This window comes from Cannabis sativa, chromosome 6 (genome assembly GCF_029168945.1).
Source record: "Cannabis sativa cultivar Pink pepper isolate KNU-18-1 chromosome 6, ASM2916894v1, whole genome shotgun sequence".
Taxonomy (NCBI): domain Eukaryota; kingdom Viridiplantae; phylum Streptophyta; class Magnoliopsida; order Rosales; family Cannabaceae; genus Cannabis; species Cannabis sativa.
Genome location: NC_083606.1, coordinates 41989664 through 42015139, shown reverse-complemented (window position 1 = coordinate 42015139; position 25476 = coordinate 41989664).

Here is a 25476-nt window from a genome sequence, read left to right as displayed (position 1 = left end):
GCTTCCTAGATAAGCTTTGCCGGCGCAGTTAGTGTACTTTTGCCGGTGCAAAAATGCGCCGGCAAAAGAGGGTTTTCTTGTAGTGAGGCATCATTGTCAAACTCACCACCATGGTCACTCCTAACGGAGGTAATAGAATATCCTTTTTCATTTTGCACACTTTTACAAAATTTGACAAAGTTTTCCAAAACATCACTTTTAAGAGTCAAGAAAATAACCCAAGTAAATCTTGAAAAGTCATCAACAATTACAAATGCATAGTATTTACCACCAAGACTAGCAATTCTAGAAGGACCAAATAAATCAATATGAAGCAATTGCAAAGGTCTAGTAGTTGAAATCTCTTTCTTGGAATGAAAAGATGTTTTAATTTGTTTTCCAAATTGGCATGCATCACAAAGTTTATCTTTGACAAAAGGAATAGATGGCAAACCAATAACAAGATCTTTTCTAACCAATTTTGAGATAGAATCCATACTAGCATGTCCTAATCTTCTATGCCACAACCAAGAATTATCATTTATAAGGGTTAAACATTTATTTTTACTATCAAATGAATCAACATCAATAACATACACATTATCCTTCCTTACTCTAAGGAAAATAACTTCATTGGTTGAAACATTTTCAATGGAGCATTTTGAGGTTTCAAACACAACACAAAAACCTATATCACATAATTGACTAATACTAAGCAAGTTATGTTTAAGATTATCAACAAGAAGAACATTTTTAATACATGGAGAGTATATGTTACCGATATCACCTATACCCAAGATTTTTCCTTTTGAATTGTCTCCAAAGGTGACAAAGCCACTTTCCTTGCTTTGAAAGCTTGAAAATCTTGATGGATCACCGGTCATATGCTTTGAACATCCACTATCCAAGAACCATAAGCTTTGGCTCTTTCTTGTTGATTCCTACAAAAAAAAGTTCATTTGTTGGCTTTTGGTACCCATATAACTTTGGGTCCATTCTTGTTAGTTCTAGAACCCTTTGGTACCCATTTAGCTTTCCTAGATATGCATATTTCTTCACATGGCAATAGGAAATAGTATGACCATCTCAGTTACAATTTGTGCATGTAAAGTGAGGTAGACTAGATGATTTCACAAAAAAGTTTCTCAAGAACTTTTGTTTTCTAATAGGATCATAACCAATACCACTTTTTGAAAAACCACATGATTGGCTTCCTACCATGAGATCATAGCCTTCTTTGCCTCTAGTGAAAGTATATATGTCATTTTTTAGGCTTTTCACATGGGCTTTTAAATCAATAATTTCTTTCTTATGTGAAGCACATGTAGCACATTGAGATTTAGCTAAAAGTTCTTTTTCATTTATTTTTAAAATCTCAATTTCTTTTAAAAGCATGTTGGTCTTCTCTCTAAGGGTTTTGTTTTTAAAAAGCAATTTACCAAAATCATCAAATAGTTTCTTAAATGAATTAGACAACTCATCATATGACATATCTAAGTTATCATCATCATTTTCGCTATCACAATCATTTTCGCTAGAAATGCTTACCCCATCATCAAGTGCCATCATGCACATGTTTGCTACTTCATTCTTTCCTTCTTCTTCGGAGTCCTCTTCATCACTATTGAGCCAATCTGCCAACATTGCCCTTCCTTTGTATTTGTTCTTCTTCCTCATTGGACAATCCATCTTCATATGTCCGGGCTTCTTGCATTGAAAGCAAATTGGTGGATCATCTTTGCTCTTTCTTTCTTTTGAGTCACTCCCTCTTTGTGGCTTCTTCCCAAAGTTCTTTTTGAATTTCATGAACTTTTTGTATTTCTTAGAGAAGAGTGCCAAGTCCTCCATGTCACTACATAAAGTTTTCTCATATTCTTCACTAATGGCATGGGAGGAGGAAGACTTGAATGCAATAGTCTTCTTTTTCTTCTCAACTTCCTCTTCTTCTTGAGCACTCATGAAAATTTCATGGTTCATGAGTGAGCCAATTAATTTTTCCAAGGGAAGTGTTGAGAGATCATTGGCTTCTTGAATGGCAACCACCTTTCCTTGATAAGCCTTGGTAAGACTTCTCAAAATATTGGTCACCATATCCTTTTGAGTAAGTACCTTGCCAAGAGAATTCAAACCATTAGTAATTGTAGTGAAGCGAGTATACATGTTAGCAATGGTTTCATCCGCTTTCATCTTAAAGTTCTCATATTGAGTGGAATAAATTTGAATTTTAGTTTCCTTCATAGTAGTAGTTCCTTGATGAGTAACTTCAAGCATTTTCCACATGTCATAACCGGTAGAGGCTTGTTCAATATTTTAAAATATGTCTCTATCCAAACAACATATAAGAGCATAATTAGCTTTAGCATTTTTAGAAAGTATTTTCTTATCATTTTCATCATATGCCTCATAAGTCTTGATTACTTCAACACCATCTATGACAAGTTTAGCAGCATAAGGACCACTAGACACAATATGCCACAAATCATAGTCTATAGATTGAAGGTAAGTTTCCATTCTAATTTTTCAATAAGGAAAACCTACTCCATTGAAGTATGGTGCTCTATTTGTGCTAAAACCTTCTAACATGTTATTTTGTGAATTACTTGGAAACGCCATGCTCTAGATTGTGAAATCTAATCAAATAATTTGAGCCCTTGCTCTGATACCAATTGTTAACCCAAGATATGTTTCCAAGCGGGGGGTGAATTGGAAATTTAAACTAATTTCGGTAAATTAAAACTTTTAACACAAAATTATGCAATTAGTCATTTAATCAAATAAAAGCAAGTAATATGGCAAGCAATATATTATGACAAATAATCAAACTTGTAAAGTAAAGAGTTTAAGGATTAGAAAATGCAAACTCTCAATTTTTACAAGGCTCGGTAGAGCTATGCCACCTATGTCCTTGGTCTTCAAAGCTATGGACCTAGCTTTGAGTTCCAATATCGAGCCAAGTTAACGGGCTTGACTAACCCTTACAACCGGGAAATTTTCACCAAGGTATTTCCAAACCTTTTATAATAGTTTCGCACCCCCGAGGACTATTAACCTCTTTCTCGGATTGTTGAAGTGCCAATCTCACTATAACCGGGTTGTTTACAATACCGCTGCCAATCTCACCTCAATCACAATATGAAAATGTGTTTGATATTACAAGCAAAATCACTCTAGAAATATGATGATACAATGGAAACCTAGAGTGAAAAGCAAGCACACTCAAGATGAATAAACACAAATTTTGGCTCAAAGTGTGTGAAAAGTGTTTGTTGGATTTCAAACTTGGAAGCTCATTAATCTCACATAGATAGGTTAGATATTTGAAATAAATGCTCAAACAACTTGCTTTTTGAAAGAAAAATTGAGTTTATATAGTGTTTAAGAGAAAAAAAGCCGTTTATAGCTGTTAGCGCGTTTCCCGAGACAAAGTCAGCCGTGAACCAGAATTCTGGATGGGAATCGGAATGTTGGATTGATGACAACCAGAATTCCGGATTCCAACTGGAATTCCAGATGGGCTAACAGAGGTAAAAAATACCATTTTTCGGGACTAAAACGCGCATAACTTCTTACTCGATTATCCAATTTCAGATATTCTAACACTGTTCTCTTAGTGAAAAAAAATGTGATTTAGAAATTCAATCAAAATTTTTTTTGAACTATCGTGTGAGAAAACTTGTTGCACAAGTTAGTGAATGGGCCAAAATTTAAATTTATAAAAGTTAGTGTGCAAATCACTTTAACAAGACTAAAGTAAATTTATACCATTTGATTTTGAGTAGTCTTGATGTAGATGAGCCTCCTAGCTTGATTTGCATGTTTTTGATCCCATGTTAATTTTTCCCGAGAGTTGACTTTTGACTTTGACTTTTAGGTTGACTTTTGACATTGGGTTTTGAAGACCTCTTTTGAATAGGGTCTTGAATTGTTGATCCCTTGATGAATCTTTTGCTCTTGATATGCTTGTTGAATCCATTTTGAGTTGCTTTCAAAAGTTTGGTAAAAATACCAATTTATCATGAAAGATTTATTTTCTCTTTTAATTTTGCAACAAAATCAACAAATCATTAGTAAAAAATAATAATCAAATATTTGTTAATCATCAAAACAAGGAGATCTAAAAGTTTGAGTTAACACTATCCTCACACCAAAGAACAACTTTGTCAATGAGATAAATTCATTGTTAATAGGAAGGTTCCCAGAAGAAGTACACATCCATTACAGCAGGGATGAGACAATAGATAATACTAAGCAATCAATAATGGATGGCTTTTTAAATACCTTAACTCCAAATGGACTTTCTCCTCACGAATTACAACTCAAAAAGAATTGTCCCATCATGCTCCTTCGAAACATTAATCCTTCCAAAGGTTTGTGGAATAGAACCTGTTTAATATGCAGGTATTTGACAAAAATGTCATTGATGCTGAAATTACTGTGGGACACCATATTGGAAAAAGAGTGTTCATTCCAATGATACCATTCTTGCCAAATGTTGATGAAAATAGTGGGTTTCCTTTCAAAAGAACACAATTTCCAATCAGATTGAGTTTTTCAATGACTATAAATAAGTCACAGGGACAAACATTAGATTACGTTGGGATCTATTTACCGCAACCTGTTTTTTCACACGGTCAGTTATATGTAGCAATATTAAGAGCAAAGATATCTTCGACAATTAGATTCTTGATCCGACCTGTCTCAACTTTTCAACAAGATAAGATTTCTACTAAAAATATTGTGTACACGAAATTATTATCATTATTATGTTTAAATTAAACCCTTCAAAAAACATGCTAGGTGACTATGTAATTAGCATTCATAAAATTCTAACCGTTTCTGATACCGCTCTTAATATTTTCATTATCTATGTTTATATTTTTTCCATATAAATATTATTTTGCAATGTGATTTTATTACATTTGATTTGAGGCCTTGTTTCTTATCACTAAAAGTTTTTTTCTTCTATTTAATTTTCAAAATATCAATATTAAGTGTGCATATCAGATGCCGACACTACACCTTTTAGCTGATAAAATTACTCCAACTACCGTTGGATGGAAATTCAAAATGACAGTTCAACATAAATTTCCACCACGAATAAGTATGAATTCGCCAGCCGATATCAAAAGCTATTTTTATTCTATCCAAAGGTAGATAAATTCATCTTTTACACCATAGAGTTGCACAATGTTGTACTACTTTTAATATCTCATACAAAATCTTGTTGCATGTATTATTAATAAACATTACACATAAAACAAGAATCGATGCAGTAATTTTTGGTGAAGATATTGAAGCTTTAGAAGACACTTTGCATGTGTTACACTCTTACTACATCAGTGATGCTCGTGTTAACAAAATACCTGCAAGATACCATAAAAATGACACAAATTACAAATACAGCTGGACCCTGAACTCAAAAACACAAGTTGTTGAAGTCCAAGAAGAAGGCATACAAATTTCTGAACCAATCCCTGACTTCGTTCCATTTAATAACTTGTCATCTGACAAATACTCCAACAAACCACAAGGTATTTTTAGATCTCCACGATATGACACGTAACGATTAATTTATAATGTTTTATCTAACATTGCAATCAATTTTCAGACATCATAGGTGTAGGTGTTAAGATAAACCTAACAGAAGTAGTCAACATAGTTTATGGACAGCAGACTATACAAGAACTATATCTAATTGATGACAGGTATATATAAAGATAATCTTCATTATAACACATCTAATAATATATTTTGAATTTTAAAGGATTACACATAACAAAAAAAAATGTCATTTCTCTTTTCAATCAAAGTTGTAGCTTCAACCCGATATGTTTGACTCTATGGGGTGCTTTGGTCTAAGATAATAGTGAAAAACTGTCTGAAGTTGTCGGAACCAACCCAATAATAATGGGCACAAAGCTGGTTGTTCAAACCAAGAGAGATATTTATATACTAACAAACACCGTTTATATTGCTAACATTATTGTCAACTAATATTGGCTTAAAATATTAATTTAAAATAGGATTTTCGTTCTCAACTCGTGAATCAAGTACTATCGAAATCAATGTAGACAATCTCGAAGTAACAACGCTACATGAATGGTAATACTCATACATTAAATAATGTAATTTCATTTAATATTATGTTTATGTAGATACTATTGAATGATTATTACTTTATTTACTTATTTAACATTAAATTTACATTGACAAGGGTTGAAAATAACAAAGAAGCAATAAATAATATTACTATTCAAACACCGTCTTATCCATATTCTCCAAATTCATCTGCTACAAAACGGGAATATATAAAGAACAGCGAAATTATCGATTTCATGAAGAAACTTAACCCGACCCCCAGGTATATAAACTTAAATAAATATCGTTAATTTTTTTAAATTGATATAATATTGAATCTATTAACATACATAACTCATATTTTGCAGAAACCATACTTTTGGATTGAGGCTAAAATGATATAAAAAAACCTCAGTCAATCTTTCTATTACATTTCATGTGATTCATGTAATGCAAAAATTGTATTCTTCAACGACAATGAAGAAACTGAATGTAAAAATCCAAATTGCAGAAAAAGATGTCTTCCTACACCACGGTAAAATCATTATATTTAATTTGACATTTGAACTTAATAAAATTCATACCAACGTTTACATATTCTGTATGGATCATTAGTGCAATGACATATGTCCAACTCGACGATGGTACTGAAATACTAGATGCTGTGATGTTCAGAGATGTTGCACAAGATATATTGTCATGTATTGCAGTTCAATTAAAGTCGTATTCAACTGAGGTATATTTTCACATTTAGTATATCATATATATATATATAAATGTGTAATATTTTTTCTGCAATTACAAACCTACTAAAACTTATCTTAAAAATTATAAAAGTAATATTTAAATTAAATTTTGCAGAAACATCGCTTGTTTCTTCAAAAAACAACGAAGAGATTATCAATCAGTAAATGGAGAATCTAATTGTATGTAGATCCAAGACGACGGATGAGCCCAAAGTACAACCAGTTCACCATTCAAACTGCTGAGTCGATAGAAGATTCAGATAACATTTCACAATGTTGAGTGCAAAGTACAATCATTTTTTAAAATTTTTATTAAATACGTAGATGATTATATATGCATGAGATTAAATCATCTTCAATTATATTTTCTTATTATTATTGGAGCACATTCGTAAGACCACAGAAGTTGCCTACAACTAGATGTTAGAATCCTATAACAATAGAAGAGAATGTTTGGGTTTGTGACTTTTGTTGTGCAGTGACAGTGAACCCATTTTAGTTCACATTTGCTTCAATATTGCATATTTGTCTTTGTTAGCGATATTATTTGGAAAATTGTGTTTAGTTTAGTAGAAAGATTGAGGCTTTATTTACGATTTCTTTTTTTTTTCTGAAATATTTTTAAGATAATGATCATTGAATTAATCATGAGGGTATATTGATTAGGTGGGAAATATTCATATTTTAGCTCTTCATACATGTTTCTTCGTTAATTTTTTTGAGAAATTTTATGTGTATTATTTATTCATGGCTATAACCCTTGTACTCTTACATTACATTTTGTAGTGATGGTACTTTAATGGATGAAAACGTGGCTCGCCAAGTAACTTTAAAAAATAATTTACAATTAGTTACCGAATTCTTAAACATAATTCAATAGAATTTAAATAAAACTAATATTTACGTGGCTCGCCATGTAACTTTCATCTAGTGTATATAAAATTAAGAATATGTTTTTTATAGTTAATATTTATTATATTTATTTTAAAATGTGTTGACCTCGCTTTTAGCCAACGACAACGAGTCTGATTTAGTAAGCGATAAGTGATTTATAGCAATCAATATATAATGATCAATATAAAGACACGAGAATTTTATAGAGGTTCAGCCCCGAGCAGTTCGGTAATAGCCTGATTCTCGTTATTTGTATTGACTTAAGAACAAGAAGAAAGGTTCCTTTTCTTATAGCACTTACAACAGTATCTCTAAATATGTATTCTTAGATAATTTTTTTAGAGTATAGTCTCGACTAAACTGTTTGCGACCTTTTGCCTAGTGAACAAGCATCACTATTTATAGGGCTATAAGCTTGGAGAGGATGTCTTTCCCCTCTCGTTACAATGGATATAAGCAGAAAGATCGTGGGATTAATGCTAAGTACAAGGATCGTAGGATTGAGACAGAATACACTGATCGTGGGATCGTGTGTATGCCATATCCCTGCAATCTGATCCCCAAGTTAGAGGGATTTCGTTGATGACTCACAATGCGAAAGTTGAATTCGCTAAGTGTTGGTTGCCCTGCACGGATTGTTGATTGCTTTGCTCTGGGCATGTCAACGAGGCATCGTGCTCGGACTGTTCCCTCTGACCAGATACTCCAAGTTTATTCCACGTGTCACCATTATGCGATGCCACGTCAGTGTAAAAATTGGGATAATATTTTCCCCCCAAGTCTGTACGAGACTTCCAAAGTTGCGTGTAAGCTTCATCCGAGCTGCTTTTGCCTTTGGATGGGGCCACGTGTCAAGCACGAGTGTCCGAGACTCGATGTGAGGCTGAGTGGGCGTCCTTTCGGTTTTCAGCTAATAAATGCTCTGACAATTAATATTTCGAAATCCAATTTTCTCTCACCACAGCTAATGACTGCACTTGATTATTTTTGATTTCCCATATTTGCTTTTAAGGAGGGAAACTGAGGCGTCTGAGGTTCCTTTGAAATGATTACCTCTTTTCGTGACTTGCCTATAAATACCGACCAACGTTGGCACATAACTCATTTTCACCATCCTTCCTTGCTAAGTGAGTTCAGAGCGAAAAGAGAGGTTCTTGGCTTCAAGTTTGCTGAAGTGCCTTCATCGAAACTGTTTGTTGGATTAATGTTGTTCGAACCCAGATATCTGACTCTTGAGTAAGTTTTCGATTCCCTTTATGCTTATTTTTGCATGTTTACATTTCGAATGCACCTTCGACTTTACTGTAGAAAATATTTAGGAAACCCTTAGTTTAGAAACTCTGTAATTCTTCTTTTTCATAGCTTCATGCGATTTTACTGTCCATAATGCTTTTTTTTTTAACTGCGTAACGTCTGTCTTTCATCTTGCTTATTCTAAGCTTCATGAAATTTTTTGCCCTAACTCGAGAACATTTCAAACTTCTCAAGTTTTGACTTTTCTTCGAACATTCTTGTTTTTTAATCTGTTGAGTACTCCTGGTCGGCATATTTGCTTGTTTATCCTTCGATATTCCGGCCAAACACTCATCTTATGTGTTGGCTTTTGTAGATGAACCCAGGTGAGTTTTGGGAGAGCAAACATCGAATCGACAAGGACCTGCTTCAACTTTTGCACGAGGATCATCCTCGTCTTCGTTCTAGCCCACCTTCTTCTAGTGAAGGACATTCTCCAATTCTCAAGTGGCTCGACACGCCACTCTGCCCAGCACCGAATAGGATCAAGCCGTCCAGGTGGAGGTGGATCATGAAGGGGAGCTGAAGTCCAACAGATCGAAGAGCCGGATGATGTTCGTCCTAGCAGTTCCTCCGAGGTGGAGTAAGAGGCAGAGGTTGTACCCCCAAATTACAGGGAGTACAATGAGGCTGGGGAGCCAGTCGATGCTGACGGAGACGTCCTGGTTGAGGGCGTGGACTACATCAGTGAGGAACTTACTCCTGCAGTTCCTCATAGAAGGCAAGGTGCCTTGGGTGCCAGGTGGGTAACCCCTCCATCCAGGGTTACTGATGTGCGCCATCGGACTCTCGACCAGGGCGGATACCTGGGTGCATTGGATTGCTACATTCCCGCCCACAACAATTGGGCAACAAACCCTGAAAGGGGGATGTGCGCCTGGTCGGGTGCCCATGCCGAGCAAGGGGCATTGATGCCTTTGCATCAATACTTCAAGAATGTGGCAGACTTCTTCGACTTTTGCTCGACCAAGTTCACTCCTAAGGGCATTAAATATCTGTCTGCCCTCTTCGTCCTCTACGCTTCCAAGAAGTGGGGTATGCCTTCTCCTCATGAAGTCAGCTGGCTTTTTGATTTGAAGTCCACCCCTAAGCAAGACAGGTCTGGGTACTTTTATTTCTCTCAACCAGACTTCAAGTGGTTGACGGGCACCGATGATTCGACCATCAGCAAAATTGGGCATTTTGCGAATGAGTACTTCATGGTGGATGGCACAGGCATCACTCGCACTCGGTTTCAGCAGATTCTGACATATCACCGCCCTCCTCTCACTCTTGCTCTCTGGGATAGAGCTCAAAAGCTTGCTTGACTGCCGGGGGAAGATCGGAATATCATCAAGTTAACCTCCGAGGATAACTTTGTGAAGTACGGGCTCCATCCCAAGGACTTCATTCCTAAACCAGTGAAGGGGAGGAAGAGGAAATCTGATGCTGGACGGGTTGAACGAGCTGTTGGGTTTTGTGCCCTAAATAAAACCCATTTCAATATAATCAGATTTACTTATTAATAAAGATCAGAAATAACATTTTATGTTGCATGGTTCACATGATTTATTTCATGATTATATATATAATGTATGAATTCTATTTAACTCAAGAACATATGAATTTGCTAATGATTATAGTGTTGTCAGAACAGTGGAATATAATCTTAATTATATGTTCAAAAGTTTATTCCCTAATTTGTCAGTTCACTGGATTTAGACTGACATGATAATCAGCGATAGGTATTCTTACACCTTGAATAAGTGTTATGTCCTTTCTAGGGCATAGGAAAAGTTTACTAGTATCGGATGTATGGAGTATACATCGGAAGGGACTGATTGAACTTTGATTAGATATATTAAAATTTACCGCAATATCTATTCAATTCAATATCACCTGTTGATCCTAGATCAAATGATCTTAATCCTGATATGATTAGGTTCGATCTCAAGAGTATTATACATGTTCTTTGATTTGTTAGTTAAGCCTACTTTTGGGTCATGGTGATACGTACATTTTGGGAACATGATAATATAATTGAGTGGGAGCGCTAACATAAATATGGAGTCTATAACTTCTATAGGAATTTAGAAGTGAAACGATGATATCCTTCGAGCTTTGCTAAACAGAGATAAATGGTGGAGATCTCATTTCACTTCGTTGAAATATCATTTATACGGAGCTAAGTGTTTTAAGGATAAAATACATTGAAGGTGTAACGATAATTTAGTGCCTATTCAATGTAGATCATCTATTAGAGGGTCATTGATCAAATTAGGATTATAACAATGGATAACTAATAGCGTATCTATATCGTGGAACATATAGAGCGTTCTATATGACTGAGAGTGCAATTCCAAGTTCTAAGTGTGGATTCAATAAGGAATTAATAAGTTAAGGAATTTACTTGTTAAATTCGGTTCGACTTATTGGAAGCTGGGTTTATATAGGCCCATGGTCCCCATACTAGTTGAGACCATACTGCTTGTAAGCCTCAGTTAATTGATTTTGATTAATTAATTATAATTCTAAAATTAGACTATGTCTACTTTATGAATTTTCACTAAGCAAGGGCGAAATTGTAAAGAAAAGAGATTCTAGGTTTATTTATTAATTAAGATACTTTATATGTCTAAATTAATAAATATATTAAATGAAAATATTACTTAATAATTATTTTTTAGTTATTAAATAATTAGAATTGGCATTTAAATGGTTGAATTGGAAAATTTGCATTTTTGAGAAAATGGGAATGAAAAATAACAAAATGGGAAAGTTGCAAAGTGAGGCCCAATTTCCTTATATGGCCGCCCACTATGCAAAGGGTTTACCATTTTATTTTTCCATTATTTTAATTCCATACAATTCTAACCTAAACCTAGATGGCATTCTATAAATAGAAAGTGTTGGCTTCAGGAAACTCATGACTTTGCACATTGTTTCTTTCAGAAAAAGCCATAGGCCCCCTCTCTCTCTCTTTTCCTCTCTTCAATTTCGAAATCCTTGAGTGAATGAGTAGTGCCCACACACATCAAGTGGTATCTCAATCATAGTGTGTAAGACTGTAGGAGAATCCAAACAACAAGAAGGAGAATCAGCATCAAAGGAAGGAGAGAAAAAGATCCAGGTTCAGATCTTGATTATGTTCTGCTACAGAAAGGAATCAAGGGCTAGAGATCTGAACGGAAGGAGTCATTATATTTCGCTGTACCCAATGTAAGGTTTACTAAACTTTATAGGTGTTTATTTCATTGTTTTAGAATTCATATTAGGATGTTAATGAAACATACTTGGTAGTAAATCTAGATCCTGGTAAAATATTTCCAACATGAGCTCATCAGGAGGATGAGTTGATTCAACTGAAGCGCAAGGCTAAGTTGAAGGGAGGTGCAAGGGCCAAGCAATATGCTCAGGAGCCCTTGAATCCTGAAGATGAGGCTGAGAAAGAGCAGGTGACTCCGCTCAAGAGGAGGAAGAAACTTTTGGACCTGCCTAGGCCTGTTGAACATGCGATTCGCATAAGGGAGCCCATCTCGCCTGCTCGACCGTCCCCTCCCGTGTTCGAAAAAGGGAAAGTTGTTATGTCTGAAATAAGATTGATGTCAGGTGATGATGGACTCTTGATCCTTACTTGGCCGATCAGTTTGCATGCCACTTCGTCTTGTTTTTGAGCTTCTTGACTATTATGCCTTATGTTTCTGATGTCTGCTACGATCACTTTGTATGCCACTTCGTCTTGTTTTTGAGCTTCTTAACTGTTATGCCTTATGTTTCTGATGTCTGCTTTCTCTAACCTTGTTGTTTTTTCATTCTGTATAGACATGTCTCGGTAGATGCTTGACGCTCTGAAGAAGAGAATGGGCAGAAGCTCTAGCGCCTCTCCTCCGGCCAAGAAGTCTAAAGGCGGTGAGGGGTCTTCTTCTAAGGAAAAGAGGCCTGCTGGGGAGGTCATTGATCTTTCCGATGAGCTAACGGCTGCAAACAACTCTACCCCAAAAGCTGCTAAGTCCAAGGAGTCTCAGGGAGGAAGCTCGGACAGGTCTGAACCACCGAAGGGTGGGTCTGAGCTGGTCAGAAGTGAACCCGAACAGGTGCGGGCCCCTACTCCACCTTTGTCGGTGCTTCCAGAGGCCAAGAAGGGCAAAGATATGCTTGCCCACTACATTAAGCGGCTGGTTCCTGAGGTTAGTGAACAACTGGCTGGTGCTGACAATGACTCTTCTTTGGAGCTGCTGATGGGCAGAGTCTTGAAGGAATTCACCAGGGTAAGTCTTTCTTTACACTTTCCTTTAATTTTCTTTACTTAGCTCTAATGGTAAAGTTTTTTCTTTGTGCAGGCTGGTCTGAAGTTGGCCTACACTTACTCCCGAGCTAAGTCTTGTGCTTCTAGGAACACGGCTCTGTCCAACACCATGAGGGCAGAGGTGGACTTGGCCAAGAAGGATGCTAACAACGCCAGGGCAAAACTTAGACCTGTTCGGATGGAGCTGGGTGAAGCCAACAAGAAGCTCTTTACCGCCCAGAAGAAGATAGCTGAGCTGACTAAGGATCTCGAGGTTTCTGACTGTCTTGAAGAGACCATCGGGACCTTATCTGCTGAAGTGAACAGTCTTCAGGATGAGAGGAATTCTCTTCAAGCAGTTCTTTGTCGGGTGGAGGAGGAGAAGAAGCCTACGGAGGAGGAGCTTTCGGCCGAGGTGACAAAGCTGAAAGAGAAGGTTAATGCTCTTGAGACAGCCGGTCTTGAGCTCTTCTTTGACTTTTAGAAGGCTAATCCTCAGGCCAACTTTGACTACTTGGGTGATGCTAATGACATGTACCTCGCGTTCTGCGCTTCTCAAGTAGCCTATGGTGAACCTGAGGTGGCTGCTTCTACCTTCGGCCAAACTGCTGATGTACCTCCCATTCAAACAACAGATCCTCTAGCTTCTACTGGCCCAGAAGATCCAAACCAAGAGCTTGGGACTCCAACTGTTTAAACACTTCTCCTTTTATCTTTTTATTTTTTTATATATCTTATTCGACCATAAGGTATTTTCTAAGACATCATGACTGGCCAAGCGGTCTTTAAACTTGGAATTATTTTTCATTTTCGGACAACAGGCTGGCTGGGCAGCTTTTAATCCCGGTATTACGTGCTTTTGTTATCCTTAATGAATTTCATTCTCTGTTTATAATTGTCGTGCAATGGTGATTGTTTTATTTTTACAAAATGCTTTGTACAGGTGTAGGTGCCCCCCAAGTGACCGAGCGGACGTATGACTCTTGGTCACTTGTCTTTTACATGTATACCGTTTATCTGTTCGGTACTTTGGGTTTGACCAAACCTTTTGTACGCACTGGATGGTAAATTAGAGACATGCTGATAATTTCAACTCAATTTGAATTTTGAAATAATTATCTTTATTCATTTATTGATAAAAAAGTGTATTTGTTACCGTAGTAACTTACATCAGAGCTATTTGATCCAATCTGATCTTTTAGCTTAACATGAGATAAAACAAAATGTAGGAATAAGAAACTGTACTTTAAATGGTGGTCACCTAGCTTGAGTACTTTGTTTCTTTTATTGAAACCTTTGAGCGTAATCCGCCCAGCAGGCCATTCACTTAAAAGTAAATGTTCATTCAGTACTTAATGTGGTCATTTGACCTGGTACTTTATCTGTAGTATTTTCTTAAATGTTCCCCATTCCAATAATGTGGCACTAGAACGAGTTGCATTTTTTCGTCATACTTACCTAATTTGTATGCTCCGGAGTCGAGAACTTCGACCACTTGATATGGTCCTTCTCAAATGGGTCCAAGTACACCTGCCGTATTGTCTTTGGTGTTTAGGAATACCCTTCTCAGACCATATCTCCCACGAAGAATTTCCGAGCGTTCACTTGTTTATTGAAATATCAAGCTACTTTTTGTTTATGGGCCATCAACTTCAAGTTTGCAGTGGCTTGTTTCTCTTCAATTTCATCAAGTGATTATGCTAGGAGTATGTGATTGGTATCTTGATTGTACATCAATCTTCTGTGGGAAGGTGCCTCGAGTTCTACAGGCAGCATAGCTTCATATCCGTATGCCATTGCGAATGGTGTCTGTCCGGTTGCCGTTTTCTCAGTTGTACGATATGACCATAGAACTTCAGGAAGCTCTTCTGGGTAGTTTCCTTTGGCATCTTCAAGTTTTTTCTTCATTGTATCCTTCAAGGTCTTGTTGACTGCTTCAACTTGACCATTCGCTTGAGGATGTGCCACTGCGGAGAAACTTTTGATGATACCATGGTTCACACAAAAATCAGTGAAGGATTGGCTGTCAAACTGCTTGCCATTATCTGAAACTATCTTGTGCGACAGTCTGAATCGGCAGATTATGTTCTTCACAATAAAGTCTTGAACTTTCTTTGATGTAATCGCTGCGAGTGGCTCGGCTTCTGTCCACTTAGTAAACTAATCAACCGCTACCACTGCGTACTGCACTCCTCCTTTTCCTTTGGGTAATTGTCCGATCAGGTCAATCTCCAAATGGCAAAGGGACACGGACTTTTCATCTGTGTTAACTCGTTAGGGGTAGCTCGTGGTATCTTTGAAAATATCTGACATTTGTCACACTTCTTAACATAGGCTTTTGAATCTTCAATCATCGTTGGCTAGAAATAAACTTGCCTTAGAATTTTCTTAGATAAGCTTTGCCTGGCGGCATGATTTCCACAGAATCTGTCGTGCACTTCAGATAGGAGTCGTGCAGCTTCTTCTTGAGTTACACATCCGAGCAATGGCATCGAGAATCCTCTTCTGTACATAATTCCCTTTATTATGATATACCATGCAACTTTCCTTCTCATTTTTCGAGCTTCATTCCGATTATCTGGGAGTTTCCCAAAGTCGAGGTAGGCTGCTATTGGTGTCATCCAGTTTGGGGAAGTATCGATAATTTTGATTTCTTCTGTGCCAGTGATCCCGGCTCTTCGAGGAACTGGATAGGAACCAAGTTCTCCTTGTCACTTACAACATTACTTCTTGCCAATTGAGCGAACGCGTATGCAATTGTATTTTCTTTCCTTTGAATTTGTCTGAGACCGTAGCTTTTGAATTGTGCGAGTAGATCATGTATTTTGCTCAGATACGCTATCATCTTTTCTCCCCGAGCTTCTTATTCTCCGGATACATGATTTACCACTAGCTGTGAATCACTGCAGATTTCAATGTGTACGGCCTTCATCTTTTGGGCTAGTCTTAGCCCAGCAATTAGAGCTTCATACTCGGCTTTGTTGTTGATGCTTTGAATCCGAACTTGACTATAGCGTGCAGGTGTTTCCCCTAGGCGTGACAAGGGCAATTCCTACACCAGATAGCTGATCTGTAGCTGACCCATCTACATGTAGTTTTCAGGTCTTCTTATCTTCATTGTTACTTGGCTGAGGTGTTGGTACCAGCTCGGGGTTACTATCTGGTATGCTTTCTTTCTTGCCTGTGCATTCTACCACAAAGTCTGCTAAGGCTTGGCCTTTGATTGCTGTTCGAGGTTGGAAAGTGATTTCATACTGGCCCAACTCTACCGCCCACTTGAGTAGCCGTCCAGAAGCATCTGGTTTTTGCAGTATTTGGCGTAGTGGCTGGTGAGTAGGGGTGTTCAACAAAATTTATAAACCGCCCAACCTGAATAAACTGCCCAAACCGAACCGAATAAACCGACAAAAATACAACCCGAAATAATACAATGAAAATCCAAACCGCCCAACGAATATATTGGGTGGTTTACAAATTATTCTAAACAGCCCAATTAACCCGAATAAACCAAATTAAATCGATTTATATATATTTTTTTATAGAAGTGTATATATTATATCACATAAATTACATTTATTAGTTAAACTATTTTGTAATTAAAGTTTAGACATTTTAGTGTTTAACTTAAAACTTAGATTTTATAGTTAATAATTTTTATTGTATTTGGATATTGAAATTAAAGTTTAAAATCTCTACTATATTTGATTACTTTTTTTAATTATTTTATTCAATTATTTTATGTTTTTTCAATTATATTTATCTTATATTAAGTGTAACACCCTAACTAGCATAGGCGTATTACGTGATTTTTAAACATACTGTGCAGCTCGTTGCTAATCAACGAGGTTTATGGAAATCGTGATTAATTAAACTTTTTGCAATTTAATTAAACTTATAAAATATTTCATACAAAATACTGTGGGATCCCATTTACAAAAAGCTTTACAAAAGTTTACTGTCTAATATTAAATACTTGTCGCCTAGCGACTAATTACAAAAGCACTGTTGTCCCGAGGATCGTACGCTCCAGGCCTAACCGCCCCGACATGTACACTCTTTATCGGCTCGTCCTCACGGTTCCTCAGCTTTGGCCTTGCCCTTACCTACACATGAACATAGCACTGTGAGTCGACAGACTCAGTAAGAAAAGCATAATCATACATAAATCCCGAGTTATGATCAGACGCCCATACCCCTGACCATAACCCTAACTGCCGTGTCCCACACGATACTGAGTCCCGAACGTTCATAAGACGGTACTATTGACAAGTAACAGCCTATACTCGGTACACTGGTCATACTCCAGCTACTAGTCATACTCTAGCTTGTACCGATGTGTTACAGTATCAGCCTATACTCAGTACACTGGTCATACTCCAGCTGCTAGTCATACTCTAGCCTGTACTGATGTGATACGTCAAAAAGTACAGTACCACCAACCATAGTATCAGCCTATACTCGGTTTACTGGTCATACTCCAGCTGCTAGTCATACTCTAGCCTAACCGATGTGATACAGTGTCAGCCTATACTCGGTACACTGGTCATACTCCAGCTGCTAGTCATACTCTAGCCTGTACCAATGTGACACAGTCGGATGGTACGAAGCCAACATACATATCTAATGTAATCTAACAGGCTTCCTAACATGCACGCTAAACATGTAATACATATGCATACTGTTATACTAATCTTACCTCAATTCCGAATTCAGGTGTGCCGGTCAACCTAAGTGGAACGAATTGCACGGCGGTTTACAGGCTCCTAAACCATAACAATCACAACACTAATAAGTGATACGTTAAATCACTTCTCGAGGACTTAAACTAGAAACTAAAAGTTTCCTAATCGATAAAAAGCATGGCAATACCCCAAATAACATAAAAACGAGTAAAACTAGGGTTCCTGAAAATCCCCCAACGGGTAGACCGGTTCTGCAACAAGAATTCCAGTTCTGGGAATTCCTGAACCCTCATCTGGAATTCCGGTTGCACAACCGAAATTCTGGTTCCTCGGAGAAAACTATCAAAAATTCATAACTTGCTCAAATCAAATCCAATTCAAACAAAACCTTCCACACCTTTTCCAAATACCCCTCTAAACATTTCTAAAGCATCAACACAACCCATAAAGCACAGAATCAAAAATCACCATGTGAGCTCCAAGCTTTGAGTTCAAAACTCAAACTTGGCTAGACCTCACCTACAAGTCTCAAAACTAGATTTAAACTACATAATCATGCATAATAAAACTGCAGAAACCATTCTCAAACTCATGCAACAAACACAGCAACCGATTTCGAAATTTCTCTTTGAAACTAAAGCTTTTGAACCAAAAACTCTTAACTAGATTAAAGCCAACCAAACATGCACCAAAACAGATTCAATCCACTCAATCCAACATGCTTAAACCTCTGAATACAACATATAAACACAACAACAACAAGCAACTCAAAACTAGCATGCAACATTCATCTTTTCATCCAAAAATTCCAAGAAACTTAAAAGAGAGCTACAGAAATCATCCTAATTAAGTTGTGAACACTAAATCTTGTTAAAAAGAGCTTGAATCATCAAGAAAATATCCACTTCCTTGCTGCTCAAGGAGGACCGAATAGATAGAGAGAGAGAGAGAGAGAGAGAGAGAGAGAGAGAGAGAGAGAGAGAGAGAGAGAGAGAGAGAGAGAGAGAGAGAGAGAGAGAGAGAGAGAGAGAGAGAGAGAGAGAGAGAGAGAGAGAGAGAGAGAGAGAGGAAAAATGGTTTTTGCTTTTCTTCTAATTTTTCTAACTTTTGAAATCTTTGAATAAATGAGAGTGAAATGTAAATATTAAACCTTTATTTCAGCCAACACAAACCCACTTACTTCACATATTTTTCCAATTACTAAGTCCACTAAAGGACTAAACAACAATGGGGAAAAATGACCAATTTGCCCCTCCATACTAAAACAACATAAAGGCACTAAAGGGTATTTTTGGGAAATTCTAAATTCCCGGCCAATCCCGACATTCCCAATGTCTAAATAACCGTCCCGCAATACTAACATACTAAGTTGTGATTTTATTGAGCCATACACCGAGATCCATGTTACCGGGCACCGGAAATGCAAAATTATAAAACTCACTATATGACATAAAATGCATTTCATAATTCAATAATAGCAGTATAAAGAATTATTTAAATATCTATAAATAATTTCCATAATTAATCATAATTAACTGCTAATTTTCAAATTAAACTAAGCGGTCTTTACAACTATCCCCCCTTAAAAGGATTTCGTCGCCGAAATCTAACATGAATAACTCTGGATATTGAGCTCTCATATCTGACTCTAGCTCCCAGGTGGCTTCCTCCACCTTGCTGTTTCTCCAGAGTACTTTGACCAATGCTATGGTCTTATTCCGAAGGACTTTATCCTTTCTATCCAGGATCTGCACTGGCTTTGCTTCATAAGTCATATCTGGCTGCAGTTCAAGGCTCTCATAACTGAGTATATGAGAAGGATATGAAACGTATTTTCTCAACATAGAGACATGGAATACGTTGTGAACTGCTGATAAAGCTGGAGGCAACGCTAACCGGTATGCCACTTGACCAACCTTCTCGAGAATCTCGAAAGGTCCTGTAAACCTAGGGCATAATTTTCCTCTTTTCCCGAAACGTTTGATCCCCTTCATTGGAGACATCCGTGAAAACACATGGTCCCCTACTCGGAACTCAACATCTCTGCGTTTCGGATCTTCATAACTTTTCTGTCTACTCTGTGAGGCAAGCATTCTAGCTTTTATTTTCTCAAATGCCTCATTGGTCCGCTGCACTGACTCCGGACCTAGGTATTTCCTCTCCCCTGTCTCATCCCAGTGGATGGGGGATCTACACTTCCTACCGTACAACAGTTCATAGGGAGCCATCCCTATCGTACTCTGATAACTGTTGTTATATGAAAATCCAATCAACGGTAGATATTTATTCCAAGAGCCTTAAAAATCCATAACACAGGCTCGCAACATGTCCTCCAATATCTGAATTGTCCTTTCGGACTGCCCATCTGTCTGAGGATGGAATGTTGTACTGAATTTCAGTTTTGTACCCATTGCTCGTTGCAAACTCTGCCAAAACTTGGAGGTGAACTTTGGATCTCTATTCGAAACTGTAGACTTTGGTACCCCGTGAAGTCTTACAATCTCTTTAACATACAATTCTGCCAACTGATCCACTTAATAGGTTGTTCTAACAGGCAGAAAATGAGCAGATTTCGTGAATCGATCCACCACTACCCAGATGGAATCGAACAAACCCGTGGTTCTAGGTAACCCAACCACGAAATCTATCGTGATATCCTCCCACTTCCATTCAGGTAGGGTTAAAGGCTGTAACAACCCTGATGGTCTCTGATGTTTAGCCTTAATCTGCTGACAGGTGAGGCATCTGGATACGAATTGTACCAAATTCTTCTTCATACCGCTCCACCAGAAGTACGGTTTAAGATCCTGGTACATCTTGGTGGTACCGGGATGCAAAGAATAAGGGGTAGAATGAGCCTCTTCAAAGATTTCATTCTTGAGTTCCACACTACTTGAAACACAAACCCTAGCTTTATAAAGAAGCATCCCGTTGTTTGCCACTGAAAAATCCCTGGCTTGACCAGCCGAAACCTCATCTCTGATTTTTACTAACTCTGGATCTGTCATTTGAGCGGCTTTAATTCTTTCCAACAGATCAGATTGCAGCGTCAAGTTGTGAAGCTGACCTACCACAAACTCAATGCTGGATCTAACCATGTCCTCTGCTAACTGAGGTGAGATCTGAATCATGCTAGCTACCTGCCTGGGACCCTTCCTACTCAGGGCATCGGCCACTACATTGGCCTTCCCGGGGTGATAGAGAATCTCACAGTCATAATCTTTCACTAATTCCAACCAACGCCTCTGTCTCATATTAAAATCTTCTTGAGTAAAGAAATATTTGAGACTTTTATGGTTGGTATAGATTTCACACCTTTCTCCGTAATGGTAATTCCGCCAGATCTTCAATGCAAAAACCACCGCGGCCAACTCCAGATCATGAGTCGGGTATCGCTGTTCATAATCCTTTAACTGACAGGAGGCATAAGCGATAACCCGATCGGCTTGCATCATCACACACCCCAGACCCTGTCTGGATGCATCACAATAAACTACGAACTTCTATTTGTTTAAGGGCAAAGCTAGCACTGGAGCTGTAATCAACCTCTGTTTCAGCTCCTGAAAACTAGCTTTGCACTTATCTGACCAGACAAATCGGTGATTCTTCTTCGTAAGTTCGGTTAAGGGTGTTGAAATTTTAGAAAACCCCTCCACGAACCTACGATAATAACTTGCTAAACCCAAGAAGCTTCTAATTTCTGTCACTGTCTTCAGTCTTGGACAATCCCTGACGGATTCTATTTTCCCAGGATCCACCTTGATCCCATCTTTGCTAACAATGTGCCCTAAGAAAGACACCTGAGATAGCCAAAATTCACATTTCTTGAATTTGGCATACAACTTGTGTTCCCGAAGTTGTTGTAGTACCATCTGAAGATGTGACTCATGCTCCTCTTATGATTGAGAGTACACAAGGATGTCGTCGATAAACACAATAACACAGATATCGAGGAAATCCTTGAATACTCTATTCATCTAGTCCATAAATGCTGCAGGAGCATTGGTTAGTCCAAACGACATAACCAAGAATTCGTAATGTCCATACCTAGTACAGAAAGCCGTCTTCGGAATGTCCTCCTCTCAGATTTTCAATGATGATAACCCGATCGGAGATCAATCTTGGAAAAGACCGTCTTCCCCTGAAGTTGATCGAACAGATCATCGATCCTAGGCAATGGATATTTATTCTTCACTGTTAGCTTGTTTAACTCCCGATAATCGATGTACATCCTCATAGTTCCATCTTTCTTCTTGACAAACAAAACCGGAGCTCCCCAGGGTGACACACTAGGCCGAATAAACCCTATGTCAAGCAATCCCTGAAGTTGAATCTTTAATTCCTTAAGTTTTGTTGGAGCCATTCTATACGGAGCTTTAGAAACCGGTTCCACTCCGGGTGCCAAATCTATAACAAAATCAATCTCCCGCTGAGGTGGTAAACCTGGAAGTTCTTCGGGAAAAACATTTAAAAATTCCCGAACCACCCTAATATCCTCTGGCCGAATGGTATCTGGCCGAGTGGTGTCCATCACCACGGCCAGAAACCCTAAACAACTGCCATGCAATAACTCCCTAGCTGACATGGCCGAAATCACCGGAATCCGAGATCCCCGAACTGAACCAACAAACACAATGGTTCTTCACTTTCCGGTTGGAAGATCATCATCTTCCTCTTACAGTCAATCCTGGCCGAGTATTTAGATAAGAAATCCATTCCTAGCATAATATCGAAATCTACTAAACTCATCTCTATCAAGTCAGCACTTAACTCTCTACCATCTATTCTGATCGGCATAGACCTAATCCACCTTTTGGAGATAACTAACTCTCCACCAGGTAATAGGGTTCCAAACCCTGATTCATAACTATCACACGGTCTATCCAATTTACTAAAGATTCTGGCTGCCACATAAGAATGTATGGCCCCAGAATCAAACACCACTGAGTAAAATGAGTTATTAACTGAGAGCTGACATGTTACAATGGAAGGGCTGGCTTCTGCATCGGCCTGCGTGATGGCGAACACCCTAGCTGGAGCGGGTCTCGTCGGATCCCTTGGTGCCTCTGTTCTGAGCTGGGGACAATCCCTCTTGTAATGTCCAGGCATGCCACACTGAAAGCACCCCTGACCTCTGCACTCACCCAGATGATGCCTTTTACAAATGAAACACTCCGGGTAGGAATAGAGGGTCTCAGCACTACCCTGACGACCGCCTCGATTCTGGTTCCCTCGGAACCTCTTGTTCTGCCCCGAGACACCAGATGCTGTGGATGCTTTCCTCTTCTAGTCCATGGCCGAACCACTACCTCCCCTGCTAAAGCCTGATGCAGGAGGGGTAGGAGCGCCGCCACTCACTGGAGTGCTAACTGAGTCCGACATACATCCAACTGCGCCCTCAGCTCGCAGTGCCTTCTCCACCATCTCAGCATAGGTGGTCTTGTCGTCTGTGGTGATCATAAGGTCATGCTTGATCTTCACATTAAGTCCATCAAGGTATTTTTCCTTCTTACTAAAATCGGTTGGCACAATTCCCAAGGCCAACCTCGCCAACCGATCAAACTGGGTGGTGTACTCTGTCACACTCATATTCTCCTTCTGGGTCAGGTGGGTGAACTCTTTCCTCTTGGCACTTCTAACGGCCTCATTGTATTACTTCGCGTTGAAGAGTTCCTGGAACCTTTCCCAGGTCATAGTGGTGACATCATGAATCTGAGACACCATGTCCCACCAGACTAAGGCGTCTTCTTGAAACTGAAAGGTGGCACATACCACCCTGTCATTCCTGGTGACAACCATGAAATTCAATTTCCTGGTGATCACCGTTAGCCACTGTTCGGCTTTCATGACATCCGGACCTCCCAAAAAAACTGGAGGTGCCTACTTCGGGAAACTTTCATACAGGGGTTCCATTCTGTTTGCCGCTACCACTATCTCGGCCTGAGCAACAGGGGCAGGTGCCACAGGAGCTTCTGGCACTGGCACTGCACGAGCACCCTGCTGCCTCAATCTCTGAATTTCCTGATCTTGTTCTTCTATTTTGGCTTGCATCTCAGCAAACCTAGTTTCCCAATTCTGGGCTTCCTAATTGGCTTGAGCAGCCTGTGGCGGGTTATCATCACCCCGACCACGGGCCCTGCCCCTGGGACCTCTACCACGGCCCCTAACATGCGGGGGAAACTGACTCCTTGACCCCGATTTGACCCGACTGAGTTGCCCTGACTCCTGGTCTTTCGCCTGGCGTCCATCTAGTCTGAACAGCCTGCGAAACAAAGAGTTGGCACATCAGGTCATGATCAATGAGAGCTTACTAATGCCGCTTAATTTGGAAATTAAAAACATGCGCCTATTCTACTATCAAGCTACTAACATGCTTCCTATCAGGCTTTTCTTATTTCATAGTAATTAAATTAAACTGCTAAAGCAAATAAAGCTTACTGAACCGTAGAACGAGCTAACTGTTGATGATGATTGTACATGTCGTGACGATCTTCGGAAGACAACCTGGCGGCTCTGATACCAAATTGTAACACCCTAACTAGCATAGGCGTATTACGTGATTTTTAAACATATTGTGCAGCTCGTTGGTAATCAACGAGGTTTATGGAAATCGTGATTAATTAAAATTTTTGCTTTTTAATTAAACTTATAAAATATTTCATACAAAATACTGTGGGATCCCATTTACAAAAAGCTTTACAAAAGTTTACTGTCTAATATAAAATACTTGTCGCCTAGTGACTAATTACAAAAGCACTGTTGTCCCGAGGATCGTACGCTCCAGGCCTAACCGCCCCGACATGTACAATCTTCATCGGCTCATCCTCACAGTTCCTCAGCTTTGGCCTTGCCCTTACCTACACATGAACATAGCACTGTGAGTCGACAGACTCAGGAAGAAAAGCATAATCACACATAAATCTCGGGTTATGATCAGACGCCCATACCCCTGACCATAACCCTAACTGTCGTGTCCCACACGATACTGAGTCCCGAACGTTCATAAGACGGTACTATTGACAAGTAGCAGCCTATACTCGGTACACTGGTCATACTCCAGCTGCTAGTCATACTCTAGCCTCTACCGATGTGTTACAGTATCAGCCTATACTCAGTAAACTGGTCATACTCCAGCTGCTAGTCATACTCTAGCCTGTACTGATGTGATACGTCAAATAATACAGTACCACCAACCATAGTATCAGCCTATACTCGGTACACTGGTCATACTCCAGCTGCTAGTCATACTCCAGCTGCTAGTCATACTCTAGCCTAACCGATGTGATACAGTGTCAGCCTATACTCGGTACACTAGTCATACTCCAGCTGCTAGTCATACTCTAGCCTGTACCGATGTGACACAGTCGGATGGTACGAAGCCAACATACATATGTAATGTAATCTAACAGGCTTCCTAACATGCACGCTAAACATGTAATACATATGCATACTGTTATACTAATCTTACCTCAATTCCGAATTCAGGTGTGCCGGTTAACCTGAGTGGAACGAACTGCACGACGGTTTACAGGCTCCTAAA